General features: G+C 45.6%; 1 protein-coding gene across 2 annotated transcripts in view; it reads left to right on the top strand.

The window, feature by feature from the left end:
* The window catches only part of LEO1 (LEO1 component of Paf1/RNA polymerase II complex), a 167,757-nt gene that overhangs the window by 84,598 nt on the left and 62,652 nt on the right, over positions 1 to 20,507 (top strand). Inside the window, exon 13 of one of the 2 annotated variants that reach the window (XR_007358975.2) lies at positions 10,487 to 10,852. The exons of the other annotated variant lie outside the window; for it this stretch is intronic. The gene's annotated coding sequence lies outside the window, so the exon portion shown is untranslated. Of the gene's footprint in view, positions 1 to 10,486; positions 10,853 to 20,507 lie in introns of those variants that run through there. 2 annotated transcript variants of the gene reach the window in all.

The following is a 20,507-nucleotide window of genomic DNA, read 5'->3' as shown; positions in this document are numbered from 1 at the left end:
GGAGCATCTGAATTGGCAACCTTGAATCTTATAATTACTGGAATAATCTTCACATTTTTCATCTTCAGGGTGGAAATTCTCCTTGGGTGCGCTCTGTGGAGTAGCTAGTCTCTGCTGCTCAAATATTTAGATGGCAGAGAATCTGGATACAGTCCTACTAAGTTTATGCTCAAGGCAGCTGGGGAGAGAAGGCAAAGGGGGCTGTAACCCATTGTTACACTTCCCCTGGCTGGCAGAGGACAAACCAGTGCCCAGAGCAAGTTACAAGATGATCCCCTCGGGACAGTTCTGCCACTGAGGGTTCAACTGAGCACGTCATGCCTCTGGCCGCACCCAATTCTGCTTTCTGCTCTGACACACCCCTTGTTTTACACCAGGTTCTCCATGCCGGAGGGATCTGCTCAAGAGGCTCAAAGTGACTTTAGTTGGGCTGAAGACCTGGCCCTGTGTCTTTGAGGTGAACTGCAATGGCCTTTTTTTTTTCCTTCTTTTGCTACAAGTTAGAAACCTGTTTGTGAATATTCCCAAAGAAGCCAGTAGAATAGGGCTGTAATTTAAAACAGAACAGCTAGCAACTGCATTTTAACCCAGTTATACCCCCAAGAGCCAAAACACTGAGCTGCAGACTCCCTGCTTTCTCTGCCAAACTGGGTATCCTCACCAGTCTCAGACACAAAGGGGATGAAAGCAGCAGCTTAGAACAGATTCTCTGGTAGCCTTTCATACTATACTTTTGTTTGTGGGGCAGTTTTGCTTGTGTCTGTCACTCACTGTGGGAACTAGGAAATCTGCGGCCCAGGTTTCTCAGGGATGCTGTCAGGTTAATGGCCGTAGGCCCTATCCTGGAAATCCTCACTCACGCTAGTAGCCTCTGGTCATGTATAAAGAATGACTCACATGAATAAGGGCTGCAGGATTGGGTCCTTTCTTAATGAAAAGCCCAATCCTGCAAAAGCTAACTTGTGAGAATGGGGACTTCTGTGAATGAGAGTAAAAGCAAGGCTTTGTAGTTTCCAGGCCTACATATTAGCACCAAAGATTTTTAAAGCTGAATATTTATAAAAGTTCTGTGGTGTTTGTTTACGTGCTCCTTCTCTCCCTACCCTCCTCCATCCCCCCAGTGCAGCTGTGCAGGAGTGGGAGTTCTATTTTTGATTCTCGAGAGTAAGAGGGAGTGGGACTAGTGGTGCTCAGCCGCTTAAAGAGGTGGGACTGGGTGCTTGGCTCTCAGAGGCCATCATTGCAGGAGGCATGTTGCACTTTTAGCCTCCTATCCTGCAAAGATTTATGCACATGATTAATTGTAAGCACATGAGTAGTCCCACTGATTTCAGCAGAACTATTCACATTCTTAAAGATAAGCACATGGATTGGTCTTTGCGAGATTGGGCCTTAAGATGTATCACACGTGTGCTTCCTTCAATGGCCCCTAGAGACATTCTTCCTGTCTCCACTTAGAGCTGGGCAAAAATTTTCAATCAGATATTTTTGGAGGGGAGAAAAGCAGGTACAGTGACCAACAGTTTGTGAATTCGTGTTGATTTCACTGAATTGTTTGGTCATAGGGAGAAAAAAATCTAAAAAAAAAAAAAAAAAAAAATCCTGAAAAAAATGAAACATTTTGTTGACACGTTTTAGAAAACAATGTTTTGATTTTCAATTCAAAATGAGTTTTCGTTTTGAAATTTCCTTTAATTTTATTTTTAAAATGTTTTTAAAGTTTTAAAATGCTCAAAATTGCAACAAAACATTTTGTTTGGGGTTTTTCAGTTTTTAATCTGAAATGAATTTGTTTTGATGTTTCAGAATTGCCAGTGAACTGAAAAATCCATTGTTTGTACAGCTCAACCTCTGCTTTGCAGGCAGAATGCATCTGGCTTGAGCTGCAACTTTGTCCTACTTCTCCAGCCACATGGCTTTGGGTCTCAAAGTTAGACTCTAGTTCCCCAGTTTTATTCCTGGCCAGAATTTTAGCAACTCCATTAGTTTGCTGCTGATCTGTGTCACAGCAGAAAATTATTCCATGTGCATTAGTTCCAGGAAGCACCAGACCATGGCCTTTAAATGTTCTGGCCTCCTGGGGAGGAAACAGGTCATTTTATCAAGTGTGCTATTTACTGGACAAGGAAAAGAATACCTCCAAAATATATAACTAGCCTTAAAGATATAAATACCAAAGTGATTAGATCTCTGCATCAGTTTCTAAATTTAACTGAGTTTTAAAGTAGCACAAATGTAAATGTCCTATCCCATATCATGACATTGGTCAAACTAACTTTTACAGTAGTTAAAAGTCTTTGACTTAAACACTGTTTGCCAAGTTTTATTCCACTGTAACTTTTTACAGTCAAACTATAACCTCCTAAAAATACCAGTTTATGATGGAAGTGCTCGCACAAATTTAACAGCAAAGGGAGGTACTGAATATATAATTATTGTATTTACTAAATTGCAACACAACACCCACTTCAGGGAATTGAACATCTTGTTACTTTTTGTGCAGGGTTGGTTTCATGGTGTGTTCATGTGAACATATGATGTCTGATGGTGTCTCTTTGGTATGTCTGTCTTTTCTATGCAAACCTCAGACGCAGACTGAAGTGAGATAATTCCACATTCCCTAACCTAAGAGACGTGACTGAGACTGTTTACATGGACTCAGAGTCAATGAGTTCAGGTCTGGCTTGGCTTCAGTTTAGTTCAGACAATATCCTGAAACATGATACTCATTCAGCTAAATTTAAAACACTGTAATTTGGCAAAAACAATGTACAGTCACACAGGATTTTAATAAAGATCTAAGTTTTTGCTTAGGCACATGTACATGCATGACTTCCACTGAAGGCAATGAGAAACGATCATGTGTATCTGAGAGCAGAATTTGGCCTTTAGTTATTAATTGATGATGATGGGCGATCACTCGTTACTGAGTGATCATCATCATCAGTTATTAATTATTGTATTGGTATAAACAGTGAAAAAATGTTGTTGTGTATTACACACGAGAGTTCAATTTTACATTTGCTTCTTGGTGGCCTAATGGAAATATTTTTCTTTTGATAAAATCCGACATGCAAAAAGAAGAGACCTCTGAATTAAGGGTCTGATCCAAAGCCCACTGAAGTTAATAGGAGTGTTTAGGGGCTGCTCTGAAGTACAGCAGCTGGTTATGGTCCTAAGGAGGTCAGTTTGTCAGCCCAGACATTGCTGGAGCTCAATAGGGCTCTGGCCAGCCCCTCATTTCCCTCTATGCTCCTTTTTGCCATGAGCTAACTGGGATGGCGTAGGAATTATCTAAAGTAGCTCTGTGTCGCACTGGGACAATAGTCATCTACAGAGAGCCCCTTTGCGTCAAAGGGGACAGAACAATGGAGAGAGTCTGGTTTACAGTCTCTAGTCTTTTGACAAGAAAGCTGCATGATCTGAAACCCAAGACTATTTTTAGCACCGTAGCACAGTGAGCCTGAGTCTATAGACCTGGACTCTGAGACTCGCTGCCATGGGTGTTTTTTTGCACTGTAGCCATACTCTGTGGCTCCCATACACTGCCAGTCCAATGCACAGGGCCCAGGATCAGTCCCATTATCACTAAAAATGTGGCAGTAGCATCTTGAGTCAATTCTGTTGGTGCATGTTAAAGCTTGAATTGCTGCTGCAGCTTCAGTGCAGAAACAGCTAAAAGGACCTTGTCTTGTTTCATGTGTGCAGAGAGGGATCTCTATGAAAGTTTGGACCAAGCAGCAAAAGAACCTCAGCGGTTAGATAACAAGAGACCTTTCACTTAGAGAAAGGAATGTCCCTCTGCTTTGAGGGGCACATCCTGAGCTACTGACGTCAATGACAGGACACCCATTGATGTCAGCGGGAGCAGGATTTGATGCTCTGAGCCTGAATGCAGGATGACCTCCTGGAACTCCACATGAAGGAACCGGCTTTGTATCAGTTCAGATTTTACTCAGTGCTCTCCGCTCTGCAATTGGATCTTATTAGGCTTCTGTATGGGTCAGGAAAAGTCACACACTAGTGCTCCCGATACTGTGTTTGCCAGTAACACACTGGACCCATAGTTGGGTATTTGAATAAGCGCTTCCGCTTTCTCCTTTATCAGTCTTCCTGTTAATACTTGGTTGTTTCATCAAGTGAGGAGTCGTAAACATACCTTTGCCCAGATGCTTATTTCCAGCCGTTCACAGATGTTTCCGCTCCAGCAGACTTCCCTTTCTCAGCTATGCTGCAGCAGTCTGTGAATGGAGGTACTTCTTCCTGTAACTACCAATGAAAGCACTTCAGGCTCTCTGGTCTAACCTCGTTTACTCCAGTCTGATAATGAGGGAATTCAGACATGGCTGGCATGACGTTGCCATTTGCCACATCGTTCACATGCCAAAAAACTGGGGGAAATGACCTTTCTAAAAGGATCCAGGCTCACAACTGAATCCACCTAATAGCGTTTGTCTCCTAAACAATGTTTTACCTTCAAAAAATCCGCTACACAGGCACCTGTGAATGCCCGCTCCATACAAATGGCATTTAACAGCTGTTAATAAAATTCAGTGATAAGTGAAAGCAGGCCCCTGATCATGTGGTAGCCTAGTGCAGGTCTGTAGGCCTTACTTGTAGTCTGCCAGCTCAGGCTTCTATACTTTGTTTGCTTCCACAGTACTCAACTGAGCCAAGAGACCATATGCAGCCAAGTCCTTCTGAGCCACACAGGACAGCTCCTTCCATCTCCCGGCACCCCCCAAACTGTCTGTTGGCTTCTGGAGAGACAAAGAAAAAGTTGAAAATTAGAAGGAAAGAGAGGGCAGATTCGGGAAAGTACAGAGAGAGAGAGAAAATGAAGAGATGGTGGCAACCATGTGTCTGCCCATAGTGCAAGGTGACACCAGGTGGGATACAGGATGGCCAGGTTCATCTGCTAATCCATTGCAATGAAGCTCCAGCAAAATAGTTTGGGAGCCTATGATGAGGTGTGTAACCCCCACAGGTGATGAAAGGGTAAATTGGCAAGCTACCTGGCTGCACCTGGGGAGGGTGGCCAGGCCTAAGAAAGATGAAGCCCAGCTGTGGAGGAGCTATGTGGTTTCTATAAAGAGAAGGAGCCCAGAGTAGAAGTGGGCTGCAGGGAGAGAAGAAAGGAGCCCTGCAGTTGGTAGCACAGTGTGGAACCTGAGATACAGAGCGCTCATTAGGGTGGAGCACACTCCTGCAGTGAGACCTGATGAAAGGGTTGAAGCTGGACCTCCAGGGAAGAAACCCAGGAAGACATTCAACTGAAGAGGAGATTCCAGAGGGTGCATACACCCTGGGACAGGCCCTCATAGAATATTAGAATAGTAGAATAGTAGAATATTGAAAGGGTGAAGCAGACTCCTGGAATGGACCTGAGCGAAGGCCAACTGACTGGCAGATGGCCTTGGGGTAGACAGGATTATAGGATCCAGACTCGAAAGATTCCAGGAAGGTAACAGAGAGCTGGGGAGGCCCCTGAATGTATTAAAACTTTAAGCCAGCAGAAGGGACAAAAGTTCCTTTTGGTGTGTGTTGTTTTGCTTTTGAGTTTGGTTGAAAGACTCCAGGGAGAAGCCTTGGGGCAACTATTCTGACAGGAGTGAATAGAAGAGGAGCTCTGGAGAGGAGGAAAACATCCTAGCAATGACCAGGGTCAAGAGGGACAGTTTCTGTGTGGGATGTTGATTTCCCAGAAGGGAAGAGACATTAAAGTGACCTGGCTGGAGGGCCCAGTTGTGAGAAAAGAGAGCACTGCAGGGCTGGAGCAGATGTTGGCAGGGAATGCTAAACCAGGAAAGAGCTGCTACACCATACCCAGCTTGAGGGAGTTCACCAGTCGTGAGTCCACTTCTCTACAGAGCCACTAGGTTAAAAGCTAATTGTGTCTATTTTAAAATTCCCTGCTTACCATGGAATAAGTCCTGTTGTGTGGTTAGAGCAGAAGATTGAGAATCAGGATTCCTGGCTCTGCCATTAGCTTGTGCTGTGACCTCGGACAAGTCACTTCACCCTCTTTGCCTCAAAGTATTATTAATTATGATGTTTTCCTCACCTGTGAAATGGGGATAATGATACATGACTCCCAGGAGTGTTGTGTGAGGCTTAATTACGAATTACTGTACAATGCTTTGAGATCCTTTAGTGGAAGACTTTGTAAAAGCCAAGTGCTAGAACTGCAGGAGATGCTCTGGAGAAGAACTGATTTCTGCCTGTTTTGATCACAACAATCTGTCTCTTTCTTAAATACTTGATTGCGGAGTGGGGGGAATGAGAAAAGCCCAGCCAACCACTTCAACAGCAGCTTGTGTTTACATCTTCACTCCGCTTGAGACCATGGACACCAGGTGGGTGAGCATGTGAAGAGATAGTGTGTGCGTGGATTCTGTTCACTGCACGCAGAGCAATTTCTCCATGCATGTTCATCCATGTAAGCCTGGCGACCAAATCTGGAAGAATGAATGATAAACAACAGCCGTTGTTTCACCACGTGCCTAGGTCAATATGGAGGCTGGTATTGTTTTTCCTCGAATATTTTAAAGAAATTCAGATAATCAGCTTTCTAAATAAGCAGAAATCAATGCTGCTGTCATCTTGCCCCTGCCATGAGTTACATGGGAAAATAAGGATTTGCACAGTTGGCGATGTCCCTTTTTATTATTTGCACAGATGGGGACACTGAAATCCAGAGAGGTGAAGCGGTTTACCCAGGTCCCACAAATGGTAGTGGCACTCATCATGAAAAGCCTTACAAACTGCAGACAACTCTCATAATTTGTAGGGTTTTGTTTAAAGGCCCTGCTACTGGAATCATGATACTGCATGAGAATCTCAAGTTACTATTTTCCTCCCTTTTTTTAAATCAAAATTTCTAACCCTTGTGGTTTCAGAGAAAAGCTTGATGATGTGAAGCATGTCCAACCTGAAGTCCCAGAAGGCAAATAAAAATCCTGACATTTATTGTTTTTTAAAAATCTCATGATTTTGGGTGTCAGACTCTTGATTTTTGCATGTTTGGGGTTGGTAGTACCACACTAGAAAACGCCCATTTGTGAGGAGTATGCCTTTATTTCCAATTGCTTGGTCTGATCCCGTCTATGTAATATGAGTGACTGACAGCAAGGCACTCGCTGTCTCTAGCAGGGGAGAGCTCAGGAGGGCTTGCTGTAAATTAGGTGATGAGACTGATGGAAATGAGAGTTAGGGCTGGTCTACACCTAAAAATTTGAGCGACATAGCTAGGTCAATCTGAGGTGTGCAAAATTCACACCCCTGAGAGACATAGTTAAGCCAACCTCAGCCCCCAGTGTAAACAGTGCTAGGTTGATAGAAAAATTCTTCTGTCAACCTAGCTGCTGCCTCTTAGTGAGGTGGATTTACTACAGCAATGAAAAAACCTGTACAACTGTAGCATTTCCAGTGTAGATGTACTCTAACACATTCTGTGGTATCTCCCCTTGCAAAAAGATCAAAACCTCCTGCTGTAAGTAACTCTCTGCTGCCCACCTGCTCATTCTGACCCTGAGCATGAAATTGATGGGGAGGAGGTCGCTCTCTCTAGCCGGGGAGGAGGGGAGCTGCATTCTGAAGTGCTGCCTGAAATCAAACCAATGAGATAATCGGGCAGTGTCAACTAGAAACCTAGACGATCCCCAAAATGATTTTAAAGTAGTTTCAGGCACCATGCCCACTCTTATCCCTGTGTCAGTTTTGGCCATTTTCCAAACAAGTTTCCCTATTTTTCAAATTTTTATCTCTCGTCTGCTTCTGTGTGAAAAATCAGGGGATCCTAGTAAGACCTCTCTTGTGCACTGAGATCTGATGCCTGCACCCATCAAATGCTGGAGTACTCTGCACAGCTGCAAGCATCCCATCAGTGGATCCTGATCTAGGATCAGGGCCTTAGGCTTAGATCCAAAGATATTTAGAAGCCTAACTCCCCTTGAAATCAACTGTCACCGGCCTTGATGTGGCATTTTGAGGGGTCTCTACTGCCCCGACTGACTTTCTTTGGTTGGCTCCTGGGTCAGGACAGTTCTTGGTTCCTGGCCTCTAGTTAGGCCTAGCCATCTCCTTCAGGCTCTTTGGCTGTGTTTCTGGAAGCAGCCTCATGCAGGGGTTGCCCCTTCATTGTCCCAAGCCTTTCTGCCTCCCTCATCTTCACTGAGCTCTCTCTTTTTATAGCAGGCCTCGTTTACCCTATTGGTTGCCACGTGGTGCCTGCCTCCATGAGTGGCAGTTGTGACAGCTGTGTGGGGGTGTGGTCAAGCTGCTTGCCTGTAGGCAGGAAAGGCTCCCCTCCACCACCCATAGGCGGCGAGTTATATGGGCCGGTGCCTGTGCTCCACCAATATTTAGAAACGTGGGCCCAGCTCCACCAATGTTTGCGTGCTTTGGGGGGGCCCTGCGCTTCAGGGGGACATGAGGTCCAGGGTGGCCTGGGGGGTTAGTGGGGCGCCTGGTGCCGGCAGCAGTGAGCAAACCAGTCCCAGCCCCACTCTGCCCCACCACGCCCTGCCGGCTCCCAGAGTCGCTCGGGGGAGGGGGCAGAAGCCAGAAAGCTGGGGGGCTTGGGGGAAGGGGTGGAATGGGGGTGGAGAAGGGGCGGGCTGGGGCCAGGTCACTCGCTGCTGCCGGTGCCAGGCCCCCCGCTAACCCGCCAGGCTGCCCTGGACCCTGCGTCTCGCCAAAGCACGAGGCCCCCCAAAGCACGGGGCCCGAGGTGGTTGCCCTGGTCCGTCCTATGGGTCTGTCCTATGCCATTGTGGGCACCACCAAAAATTATACAAACCTGGCACCCATGCCCCCACCCCTTCTGCCTCTGCTTAGTATGGAGTTTGTAGACCCCATTACAAGGCCTTGCTGACTATCCAGATGAAAGAGTGAAACTGTTTCTACACAAAGCACTGCCAAACACACAAAGTAAACAAGCTGGAAAATATTTTCCTCAAGTCTTTCATTGAGAGTAATCTCTGGGATTACTCACAGCAAGAATAAATTGAAACACTTTCTGAGAGAAGGGGATCTTTGACTGTGTTCCTTTCATGACAGTAGCCCATTTAGTGAGAGACTTCACTACTGCATTCTGCGTGGAACTCAATTCATTTCCCCAAGAGGCAATGTTATTCTCGCTATGCATTTAATCTCTGTCTTTGTCTTTATTTAGGCATGTAGGGTTGGGCCCCCCTCCCAGCAAAGTCTCTGGGGGGGTTGGACTGGGTTCTTAGGACAATATCTGATGTCTGAGCTCTGAGAGCATGTGTGTATTTCAGTTCTGATGTTTAAAGCACTAATCCAACCCCTCCACTTTATACAGTCGTAAACCTGTATCACTATCGAGAAACAGTTTTTTTAAGCAAGTTTTTCTAAAACCCTCTATCTCTGATTACTCTCCCTGCAGTGCCATATTACTTACAGTTAAGGCCCTCTGGAATTTCTGTGCTTGACTGTCCTGACCTTATTGTGGCTGGAGCAGACTTTTCTTCACTTAATGCCTCCGGGCATCTTGGAAGGATGCTTGAGCAAAGAGCTGCTTCTGCCCAGATCTGATAAACAGTTGAGTTTAAAGCTCTCTGTGCAGACTGCTCATTGAAATGCAAAAGCCATCATAGGAACACTCTCCTGTCTGCTACTTGCTGTGGAGACAACCTGATAATCCATGATAATGGCAGATCATACTTCCTTTCTTAAACCAGAGCCATGCAGGATTATATACTGCACAATAAACAAAAGAGAACCTTCTGTTCTACAATAAGCAGGGTGCATGACCGTTATAAGCAAGAGAACAGTACATCTGCATTATGAGTGAGCTGCACTTTATTAGACTTCTCCTGGACTCAGCCAGCAATCCTCTAGATTTCCTAGCCCAGTGGGCTGCTGCAGATAGTTTCTCTCTATGCCCACCTGTACTCTCAGGGTGAAATCCTGGTCCCATTTAAGTCAATGACAAAACTCCTGTTAGTGGGAATAAGAACAGCTACTTTTAAAATTGCTCTGTCTGGAATTACAGCTCGTTGGGCTTGCAACTGGGTGGATATTGCTTCGCTGGCATTCACAATACTGCTGTCTTCCATGATCGGTCTCTCAAGCAGCTTCTTGTTCTTTGCAAGAACGCACACAGAAAGCTAACTTTGTTCATATATTTTAATGCCAAGAGTGCTCACGCCATCAAGTTACCAGTCAAACAGCTCAAATACTCAGAATCAAATTTCTGAACAATCCATAGCTTGAAATTTGTTAGTGTAAAACGTTCATTGATCAATTTTGAAGAGTTCATTGATCAATTTGGAAAATTTGCACTCTGTTCAAAGATGATTTACAACAGGAAAAAGGGCTAAATTCCAAGGTGAATAATTAGGTTTTTTCGCTCTATTTGGGAATAAAAAATATTTAGCTTTAAGCTCTTTTTTGCTAATAATGATGCAAGAGGGCATTTAAATTGCAAATAATAAAAATAAGTGTATTTTCTCCTTCCCAGGAAATTTGTTGCCTTTCTCCTGGCCTCAGGCTCTGTGAATGCAAAAAGGTACTGAGCAGCTGAATGGAAGGAGAAAGACCCTACCCCTTCACCAGCACTCTTTTGTGGGTGTTTCTCCATCATGTACCAATTAGCATGTCCAGAATTTTCCCACTCATGAAATCAAGGTGACCTTTTACTAACTTCTGGGAACAGAATTGCTTTTCTTTCTTCAATCTGTGCACACTTTCCCTAATTTGTTTTGAATGTTTAAAGAGCTGTTAAATGATCCCGTATCTCATCTGGTGTTTCTGGCATGGATCTCAACTGGACTTAGATTTTATTTCACTGTTCAGATTTCCTTTATCAATAAATTACTATCAGAGACTTTGGTGTCTGTGTTCCATCGACCTCTTGTTCCTTATGGTGGTACAGAACCTCTTCACAGATACCTTTACTCTGTAATCTGTCTATCATTTCAGGTTATTCATTTCCTTTAGTTTTTATAGCTCTGTTCACATCATCAATTTCTTATCTGGTGTAAACCAATGTAGCTCCATTAAAGTCACTAGCTGAAGATCTAGACTAACAATTGTTCTTACTTTGGGAGAAATTCTTATAAAATGTTTTCTTTTATGCCCTAGAAGTTGTTGGATGCCAAGACAACATCATAAATCTTAATAAACAAGACACAGGTAAAATAAATCAAATGTGAGTAGCTGCATGTGGGGTTTGCTCACATCTGCCTGAATGTCATTTCACTGCCTACATGCCAGGATCACACCTCCACGAGGCTGATGTTATTTTGAGTCAGTTAAAATCCATATCTAGCATAAATATAAACCTCTTTTTAGTTAAAAAGTGAGAGACAACGGGCTGTTTCCTCTGCAGTCAAGATACTACCTGTCTTCAGGCTGTACAAAGTACCCAGAATTACAGTATTCTAGAGGGACTGAATTTGGCATCTGCTTTTGTAAGTGCCTTGATTCGCACCATGGCTTGCTTGCTGCAGAAGTGGCAAAGAGTGCAACTTGCATACTGTAGTCAGGAAAAGTGGGCAAGTTCCACACAAACAAGGCTGCGGTGTACAGCATATGAGGAGAGCAGTGGGCCTTGGTGTAACCCACACACCGTCTGGGTGTGGTGTTCTGTCCCATCTAGTGGCACTGAGACCACTTAGAGAGAGAAAGTTAAATGAGTCTGCTCTGCAGCCTTAGCTAAGAGCCAGTTGGCTCTTAGCTCATGCAGTAGAGCGGGGTGGGCAAACTTTTTGGGCTGAGAGCCACATCGGGGTTCTGAAATTTGTACGCTCAAGGGCCGGGCAGGATGGTCCCATGGGCCAGATGTGGCCCGCGGGCCTTAGTTTGCTCACTTCTGCAGTAGAGGCTCATGCACTAAGCTCCAGAGGTCCCCGGTTTGATCCTGCCCGCTGACGACTGGGGTCTGTTGGCGTTACATTGGCAGTGCACAGTGTAAAGGACAAAGAAGTGGGTTGGAGTTTGCAGGATAGACATGACCACAGGTAAAGTGACCTATCTTGTCTACCTTTCTAGGTCCTTTATATGGCCCCATCACCATAGTACCTGAGTGCCTGCAATACATTACTTTCTGCCCCCATCCTCCACAAAAAGTACATGACATAAATGAGCTAGAAGACCGTATGCTTCCCCCAAACCACCTTAACTTATTGACATGAGAGAAGGACTCATCTGTTGGGCCTCGGCTGCTCCCCGTGGCATGTGCTATGGTGGAAAAATGTGGGAAGGACAGGACTAGCTGCTGACTGGGGGTTGCTATTTGTTCTGCTGAGTTGTGCTGCTGGATCACTTCTGAGCCAGACCTTTGGGGCTGGTTCTCCTCTTACTTGTGCTTTTTACACTAATGTGACTCCATGGACTTCCTGATTTATACCCCTATAAGTGGGAGGAAACTCAGAGCCTTGTTTCCTTCTCTATTTCCTCTGCTGTTCACCAGTGGCACTGTGATGTATTCACTTCTGTGCCTTGGTAACCGCTTCCCCTTAGTTATCCAGCATAGGTGTCTAGGTTGAACTGAGTCTGCAGGATCCTTGATGGCTGGACTCTCACCAACACCCTACCCTTCCTTAGACAGGCAAATTGGGCGGAGATTGACTCCTCCAGCTCCTTCTCATAGGCTGGCCTGTTTGTCCAGAGCTCTCTCTCTGTTATTATACAAGGTTTCTAAGGCATTGCTCACTATGGTGTCTATGCATCTGGGGACAGTAGGGTGTAGATATGTGCCTCCTTTTCAGTGGGTTTTTATGACTGCTCTTTTGCACTCCACGAGCTAATCAGGGTCAGGGAGTTTCCATGGCGCTCTCTCTTTCCTCCCACTCCCCACAGCCCACTTCCTTCCTCCCTGCAATACCTTTCAAAGAAACAGAATGCCCACAGCAGTGGAACTCACTGCACAAACGTTCATGGAAGGAAACCCCAGGGAATGTTATTGTTTAAACAACTGTTCAGTGTGAAGAAACAGCCATGCCTGCCTTTTCTCCTCTTGCATCACATGTACTGCTGTGGTCTCTGCACCAGCCTTTCCACATGCAAGGGCTACTGTGACACAAGACAGCAGACGCTCATTGTGGCTAGCTTAAAGTTTAAACCTCACTTACTCATCGCTGCCTTGCAACCCCATTCACTATTGCCACACTGAGGGAATTGAATCTCTGGGCCAGCTGGCTTCGAAGGGAACAGTCATCAGCAGGAAGAAGGAAATGATTTCAAATGGCAAACTGGGGCAGTTACAGAAACTGTCCCAGAGGAGGGGAGCAGGAACTAAGATTGACTCACTTTAGGGGTGTAGCTTGTGCCAGACAAATTGGGTGTCCTCTAGGCGGATGGAAGTGAGGTAATACATACAAAAATCCCTCCCCCGGCTTCCCCGGAGAACTAGTGAGAGCACTTACTCAATAGAAGCAAGAACAAACATGCCAAACAAAAAAAGAGAGAGGTGGCTGAAGTGCAGCCCTTCCCGATGTGAGTGGTGGCTTATCAGAGCCACGCAGCTAGGTAACATGGCAATGCTAGGTTTTTTGTTTTATTTAAAGGCTGGAAAACCCAGATCTGCCACTTTCAAAATGTGGCAATGGTGAGTGACTTGCAGAAGGTTACAGAGTGACTCCTACCCAGCCAGGTCTTCCCAGTTCCCAAATTTCTATTTCATGTTACATAGGTCTTGTCTATAGTTGGAATTAACCCTGATTCTGCCGTTCTTGGTCAGAAATTGGTGTTGCACTGAGCAAAATCCAAGTAAGCTCAACCGATGCAAATCCTGACTTTCTCTGTCTACACATAGGCGTTTGCACAGATGTAGCAACTGTGTCCGCTGATGGCAGATTCCCAGTACAGACAAGGCCACTTGTGTGTCTTTGGCTATGAATCGAAATACAATAAAGAGTGAATTCCAAACAAGCTGCTTAACAAAATTGTAGTGATTATTTGTATTACTTGTAGCATGTGAGAGCCCTAGTCATGGACCAGGACCCCATTGTGCTTGGTACTGATCAAACATAGGACAAAAAGACAGCCTCTGCCCTAAAGCGTTTACAAGCTAAGTAAAGCCAAGACGACGACAAATGGATACAGAGAGACCGAGGGGAGTACAAGGCAATAATGAGACAATGCTGGTCAGCACAATGGGCAGTGATCTCAGCACACCAGTAGCCTAGGCGTTGTTGAGTTTTTTGTAGTACAACTCATCTAACAACTGGAACAGCAAGATTTTCCCGTTATCCAGTAACACTGTAGAAAGAAATATGTTCTCACCGAACCCTCTGGAGAAGCAGTGGGACTCAGCTCCTGCCTGGAAATACTGGAGCTCAGTATTTTTCAGATACTGCTCCCATTGTGCATTGCTTAAAGTAGAGAATGGAGATTATCAAATCAATAATTTGGTGCCATCCAGAACCTGTTTGAAGTTTTCCCATCGATTGGTAGAATAATCTGCTAATGGTGGGGAAACGTCAGGTTCCTACTAGAATCAGTCTGGGCCCAAGTGGCCACAAAGGTGACTGGTCCTGAATATAGGATTTGCCAGATTGGCTCAGACCCATGTAGTCTGTATCCTCTCTCTGACAGTGGCCAGCATCAAATACGTCGGAGGAAGGTGTAAAAACCCTGCAGTAATCTGATGTGCCCTCCAAACTGGCCTCGCTTTGAATTTGCCTTCCCCTCTGGCTCTCCAAGGAAATCAGGCCTTCAATACCTTCTCTTCCAGTCCACTTCCTAGAGGGGTGTTGGGCTATGTTTCTGAGGTTCTGTGGGGGGCCCTGACCAGAGAGGGGCCTCTGAGCTGTTGCCTGTCTTGTTTGTGCTCAAGATCAAGTTTGGATACAGTCTGTCTATTGAAATTTTGGGGACTTCCCAGGATTCCTCATTGTGTCGCTGGTTGGGTTTGTTAGCAACAAGGCTGTTCAGTAGTGTTGCCAGCTGTCCGGTTTTTGGTCGAAAAGGGAAATGGGCAGCGTTCAGTCAGCACAGCTGATTGGATGGTAGAAGTCTGCTTACCTGCAGTAACTGGCCTCTGCCACCGGGGGATGGGAAGAGCAGCTCTGCTTAGCAGCTGCTGCTCTTCCCACCCCACAGCATGTCGGAGAGAACTGGCTGGCTCCCCAACTGGGCTCCAAAGTAGATACCGGCGCCATCCGGTGGAGGTGGGGTTAACCTGTCTGATCCCTCCGCCCCGCTGTGCCCCGATTTCCCTACCCTGCCCCTCGCTCCAGGGACTGGGCAGGTGGACAGGCTCTACATCAGCTCCTCCCAGCTTGGCTCTGCAGGTGATAGGTGAGTCCTGGGGGAGCAAGCAAGGGGGGCGGGGGTGGAGAGCGAGTGATGGAGGCAGGGACAGGTGTGACAGAGGGCAGGGACTCAGAGGAAGAGGCAGGGTAGGGGGAAGAGGTGGGGCAGGGTGTTCAGTTTTCAGGGATTAGAAAGCTCAGTGCTGTGGTAGGGCAAACCTCTGAAGGTACTCAGGAGTCAGTAGCATGAGGTGTAATGCGACTTAGAGGCTGGCACTGAAGGCATTGCAGCAGCTACTAGGCACTGTAGACGCTAGCCCTGGTGGATCCCAGTAAGCACTTAGACACATGGCTAAAGTGAAGGGGGATTTTCTTAGGGCTGGCAGAAGAGGGGAAGGTTCCAAATACCTTAAGTATAGTGTCTTAAACAGTTACATTTCAAGGTAATACATTGCAATTCCTAGCTTGGCCCCTGCGGGCGTCAGCTAGAGGGATAGAGCACCTCAGACTTGGTATCTGGGATGCCATTTCTAGGCCATTTCTCCATTAGTGGGAATTAGGGGACCCAGATGTTTCCTGGCCACTGTCTCTCTCCTTGAGGGCTTCTCTGCACTGCCCTGCTGTTCTGGCAGCACTTTCTGCACAGCTCTTGTCCCAGCTGCGGTGGCAATTAGGTTACAGACCACAGCCCCTGGTTGTATATAATCCCCGTAGCAACCACACCAACGCCTTCCCTTAGGTCTCACACCTAGTGAACACTTGGTCCACTCCCCAGACTAAGCCCCAATGTTGAGGGTACTTGGCTGCAATAGTCTTCTTCTTCATCAGATTCCCATCCCTTTAAGACAGACCAAAGGCTGGATGCTAGCTCCTCTGTACTCTGCCATCTGGCTGCAGGGCCCCTTCCTGGGTGTTGCAGCTTCCCCCAAGGCCAGCACAGAACTATGGATCTTGCTGCAGTCTCTGCCACTCACAGCCTGCTCTGCATGTGATTCCTCAGCTTCCCTACAGCCTGCTTCCTTGCTTTGCTCCCAATTCCCCATGCAGCAGCTTCTCCAGCTCCTGCTCCATTTTTTGCTTGCCATTTGGCTCCACACAACCCTCAGGGTAGCTGGCTGCTACCTTCTGAGAGAGAGCGTTTCTGGGTCCAGACCTTTTCTGAGTTTCTGCCTCCTCTCCTTATTGGCTAATAGAGGGGATTGGGTTTGCTCTTCCACCTGGGAGTGGGAGGGTTTTAGGGCAATGGGGAGGATTGTGTGATGGGAATAGTAGTTTCCTGCTTAGCAGATACATCATGATTGCCATGGGGATACAAATTCAAAATGGGTACATTGTTTCAGTCATCTTAAACATCCCGTGTTTAGACTACTGTTGTACTTTAACGCTCCCTGAAAGGTAGACAGCTTTGCTGTGTCTTTGATCTTTCTAAATGCAGATGCACAGACAAACACAGTGGGTAGCTGAATTGGGAAGGGATGACTGTGTGACGATGGGATAAGCAGAGGTACCTGTGGTAAGTGGGTATCGCACTGTTTGCGAGCAGTGTTGAGAGCAGAGTGTGTCACTGCAGCACAATGGCACGGAGGAGAACCTCAATTATTGGGCAAACTCCTCATTCCTGGTTTCCTAGAGCTGGTTTAACTGGCATGGTGGAGTCCTCAGCTGGTTGGTGAAGCAAGCGTTATGGCCCATTTGTGCCACTAGAACAGCACAAAGGGGCTGTAGGGAGGGTCAGGGTCTGTATCTTTCAGTTTGTGTCTCACACAGTTGTATTGCTCGTTGGCATGTTAGTCCTGCTTAACATTGTGCCACTGATCTCCTGGCCTATCATCTGTCTTTTGCTAAGTCATTTCTGTGCTTTAAAAATGTTTGATCTTAAAGAAGTTTATCAGATGCTTAGTTTCCTCCTTGGATTCTGTAACATGGCCCTCCTAAAAGCCACCTCTGCTTTGAGTCCCAGCTCTTTACTTTCCTCTTCCATGCTTTGCCATACAGTGAAGACCCAGAACCGGCTCCACCCATTTCTGTGACAGAGACAAATACAGATAAGTAGGATGAGATTCCTTTGGCTTTTGCCAACTAATTGGAGATGGGACCCAACCCCCAAAGTTCTGATCTAGAACCACACTTCCCTAAAGTTCAAGAGTCTTTGGATCTGGCAGTGGTTTGAAGTACTGTGTCCAGTTTTGGGCCCCACACTTCAAGAAGGATGTGGATAAATTGGAGAGAGTCCAGCGAAGGGCAACAAAAATGATTAGGGGTCTGGAACACATGACTTATGAGGAGAGGCTGAGGGAGCTGGGATTGTTTAGCCTGCAGAAGAGAAGAATGAGGGGGGATTTGATAGCTGCTTTCAACTACCTGAAAGGGGGTTCCAAAGAGGATGGCTCTAGACTGTTCTCAATGGTAGCAGATGACAGAACGAGGAGTAATGGTCTCAAGCTGCAGTGGGGGAGGTTTAGATTGGATATTAGGAAAAACTTTTTCACTAAGAGGGTGGTGAAACACTGGAATGCGTTACCTAGGGAGGTGGTAGAATCTCCTTCCTTAGAGGTTTTTAAGGTCAGGCTTGACAAAGCCCTGGCTGGGATGATTTAACTGGGAATTGGTCCTGCTTCGAGCAGGGGGTTGGACTAGATGACCTTCTGGGGTCCCTTCCAACCCTTATATTCTATGATTCTATGATTTGGGCCCATCCCAAAAACCAGTTGCCATGGCAGAACTGTGGTGACATAAAGATAAAATAAGGATGTGACATTTGCAAACTGAGGATTCACAAAGTTTCAAGAAAGTGGGGGAAGCAAAGCCCTGAAAATGGGCTTTGTTAAAATGGTCCCATTTTCTTGCAATACATTTTGCCAAGTGAAACCCGGATTTTTCATTCAGGGAAGCTATTGCATGTCAACTTTGATTCAGTTGCAGCATGGTTGTCACTTGTAGGATGAGTCTTGCTCTGGGGATGAAGCTTCCTCAGTTCCTAGCTGTGATTACAAATCATTGGTACATGTGTGGAACTGTGACTGTGCCTGCCGGGGAGACGTCTATGTCATAAAATCTCTCCGTAATGGAGCATAGGAGGATATATTTGGTCAGTCTTTCATATTTTTGAGAAACCTGAAGACTCCCCTTTATCATCTCTTCTACCCTCATACTCTGTGACCTGTGTTCTGCCCACTATCTTTCTGAAGGAGAGGGACTGGATGGGACTTTTCTGGGAGTTAGTTCCTGCTGCTCCTTTTTCAGCCAGAGGCATTGCTGTTGAGAAATACGAGGCACTGTTTCCTACACACTGAATGTGCTGCTTCTGCACGTGCTCCCTCTCTAGCCCTGTGAGTCCCTGCCATCCACTGGAATGAGAGAAGCACGTCTCTTGCATTGCGGCCTGCCAGCAGAACAACTCAAGAGCATAGATATTTCACATCTTCCAATGTTGCAGAGACGTGCTGATTGTCAGACCCAACCAAAGCAAAATGGTATGAGTGATCAAGGACTTTTAACTCCTCAGTTGTCTCATTTGCCATGTAGTTCTTCGGGCAACCTTAGGTATAATTTCAGCTTGATTTTATTGAGCTGGAACTCTTTTTCAGCGAGGACATGCATGTGCATGTGTTTGCACGTACAAGATTTTAAAATTAATTTATTTATACTAAGATTGCCAAGAAGGCCCATAGGTTCTATTTCCAAACATTTAAGCATTGCCAGCTGGGTTAATTGTAATTCCAGCACATCAGCCTCCTCCATTGTCCCTCTGAAACAGTCATTATGTAATTTCCCCATGAATTGATTTTATTTTTATGACACAATTCAGGATTTCCGCTACTAACATAGCCTGAGATAAATAGAAAATCCCAGAGTTAACATGTATCTTTGTATAACTCCATTAACGTAGGAATGGTAGGATCAGTGAAAATCCTGGTTACAAGCTGCTCAACTCTGTTTCCCACAGTGAAGCTCAGCAACAAAAGTGACAGTGAGCAGCAGAGTGAAAAGAGACCTCTTCAGAGGAGTGAAGGGACAGGAGCCACAGAAATTGACGGGGACAGGAACTACAGAGAAGTGAAAATAAAATTAAAAAATTGGGGACGATTTAGAAAACAAACCCCTTTGTTTCCTTCCCAATACAATAGAAACCAGAACCCTTCTTTGTGCAGCAACAGCTCTTGAAGTAGCATTTAGAAGCAACATCCTCTGGTGGCTAAAGCAGGGCATTGGGTGTTCAGATACTTCTATTTTATTCCCAACACTGCAACTGACTTGTTGCGTCAAGATCAGCAAGTAACTTCACTTCTCAATCCTTCTGGGATTATTACCTAGGTTGGAAATCCTTGGATAGAAGATGCTCTATAAGTGCAGAGTATATTATTTTACTTTTCCTTCTTACGTGTGTTAAAGACATGTCTCTGATCTGCTAGATGGGGGTTGAGCATCTGACTTGCCCATGAATAGCCCTGTAAACTATTCAAGTTGAAACAATGAAAGGTGCATGCTCTCCAATGAACTGGTTGGGCAAGAAGCAACGATTTCCCACTAATGAGCCCTCACTAATTTGCATGGAATGCCATTTAATATGTGGTATCTGTTCACTGGTGGGAGACAGGAGGAGAATCTGTTAGTATAAGATGCATTTCAGGAAACCTTCCATTCCAGCTCAAGTAATGAAACCAGCACTGAGTTATACTTTTGAAAATAATGATTTCCTGTTATGTATTCTATTAGTGGAAGAAATTAAGTTCTTTTTATTCAAAAGGAGAAATACTATTAATTCTACTGTCAGGAATCTCTTTATTTCATAAGATCATCTGTGATCTTGTGGCAGGCTGATGATGGGTACTGAATAGCTCACAGTGCTGGCAATTAGACGTTTGTGGCAGCCCTTCATTTCTGAGTACCCAGTTCGAATAATAGTGTTGCCCCTTTTGACCTGAGCAGCTAATCAAAGTTTCAGGGCCCTGGGGATGTTCCAGTTGGACGTAGAGATTGATGGAGTCTGGTATTTTCTTTGATGCAGTTTTTTTATTTACACAGACTGTACAAAGTCCTGCATCTCTGAATGCAGGAGGAATCAAATAGCAGGAAACAGTGTCTACTGCTCATAGCACAAAGAGCACCCTTTTCAGCCTCTCCCCAAACCTTTCCTCAAGTTTCTCCCAGGGTCAGTCACCGTGCTTTCAGCTGCTCTTTTAGGCTCTTCTGTCCATCTTTCCCAGTTTTTAGAATATGCAGCCAAAACTCCTGGGCAGGGTGACATGCTCCGTTTGTCTTAGGTGTGCGTTTTAACTCACC

This window comes from Caretta caretta, chromosome 10 (assembly GCF_965140235.1).
Source record: "Caretta caretta isolate rCarCar2 chromosome 10, rCarCar1.hap1, whole genome shotgun sequence".
Lineage (NCBI taxonomy): Eukaryota > Metazoa > Chordata > Testudines > Cheloniidae > Caretta > Caretta caretta.
This window is presented reverse-complemented; position numbering and strand designations above follow the sequence as displayed.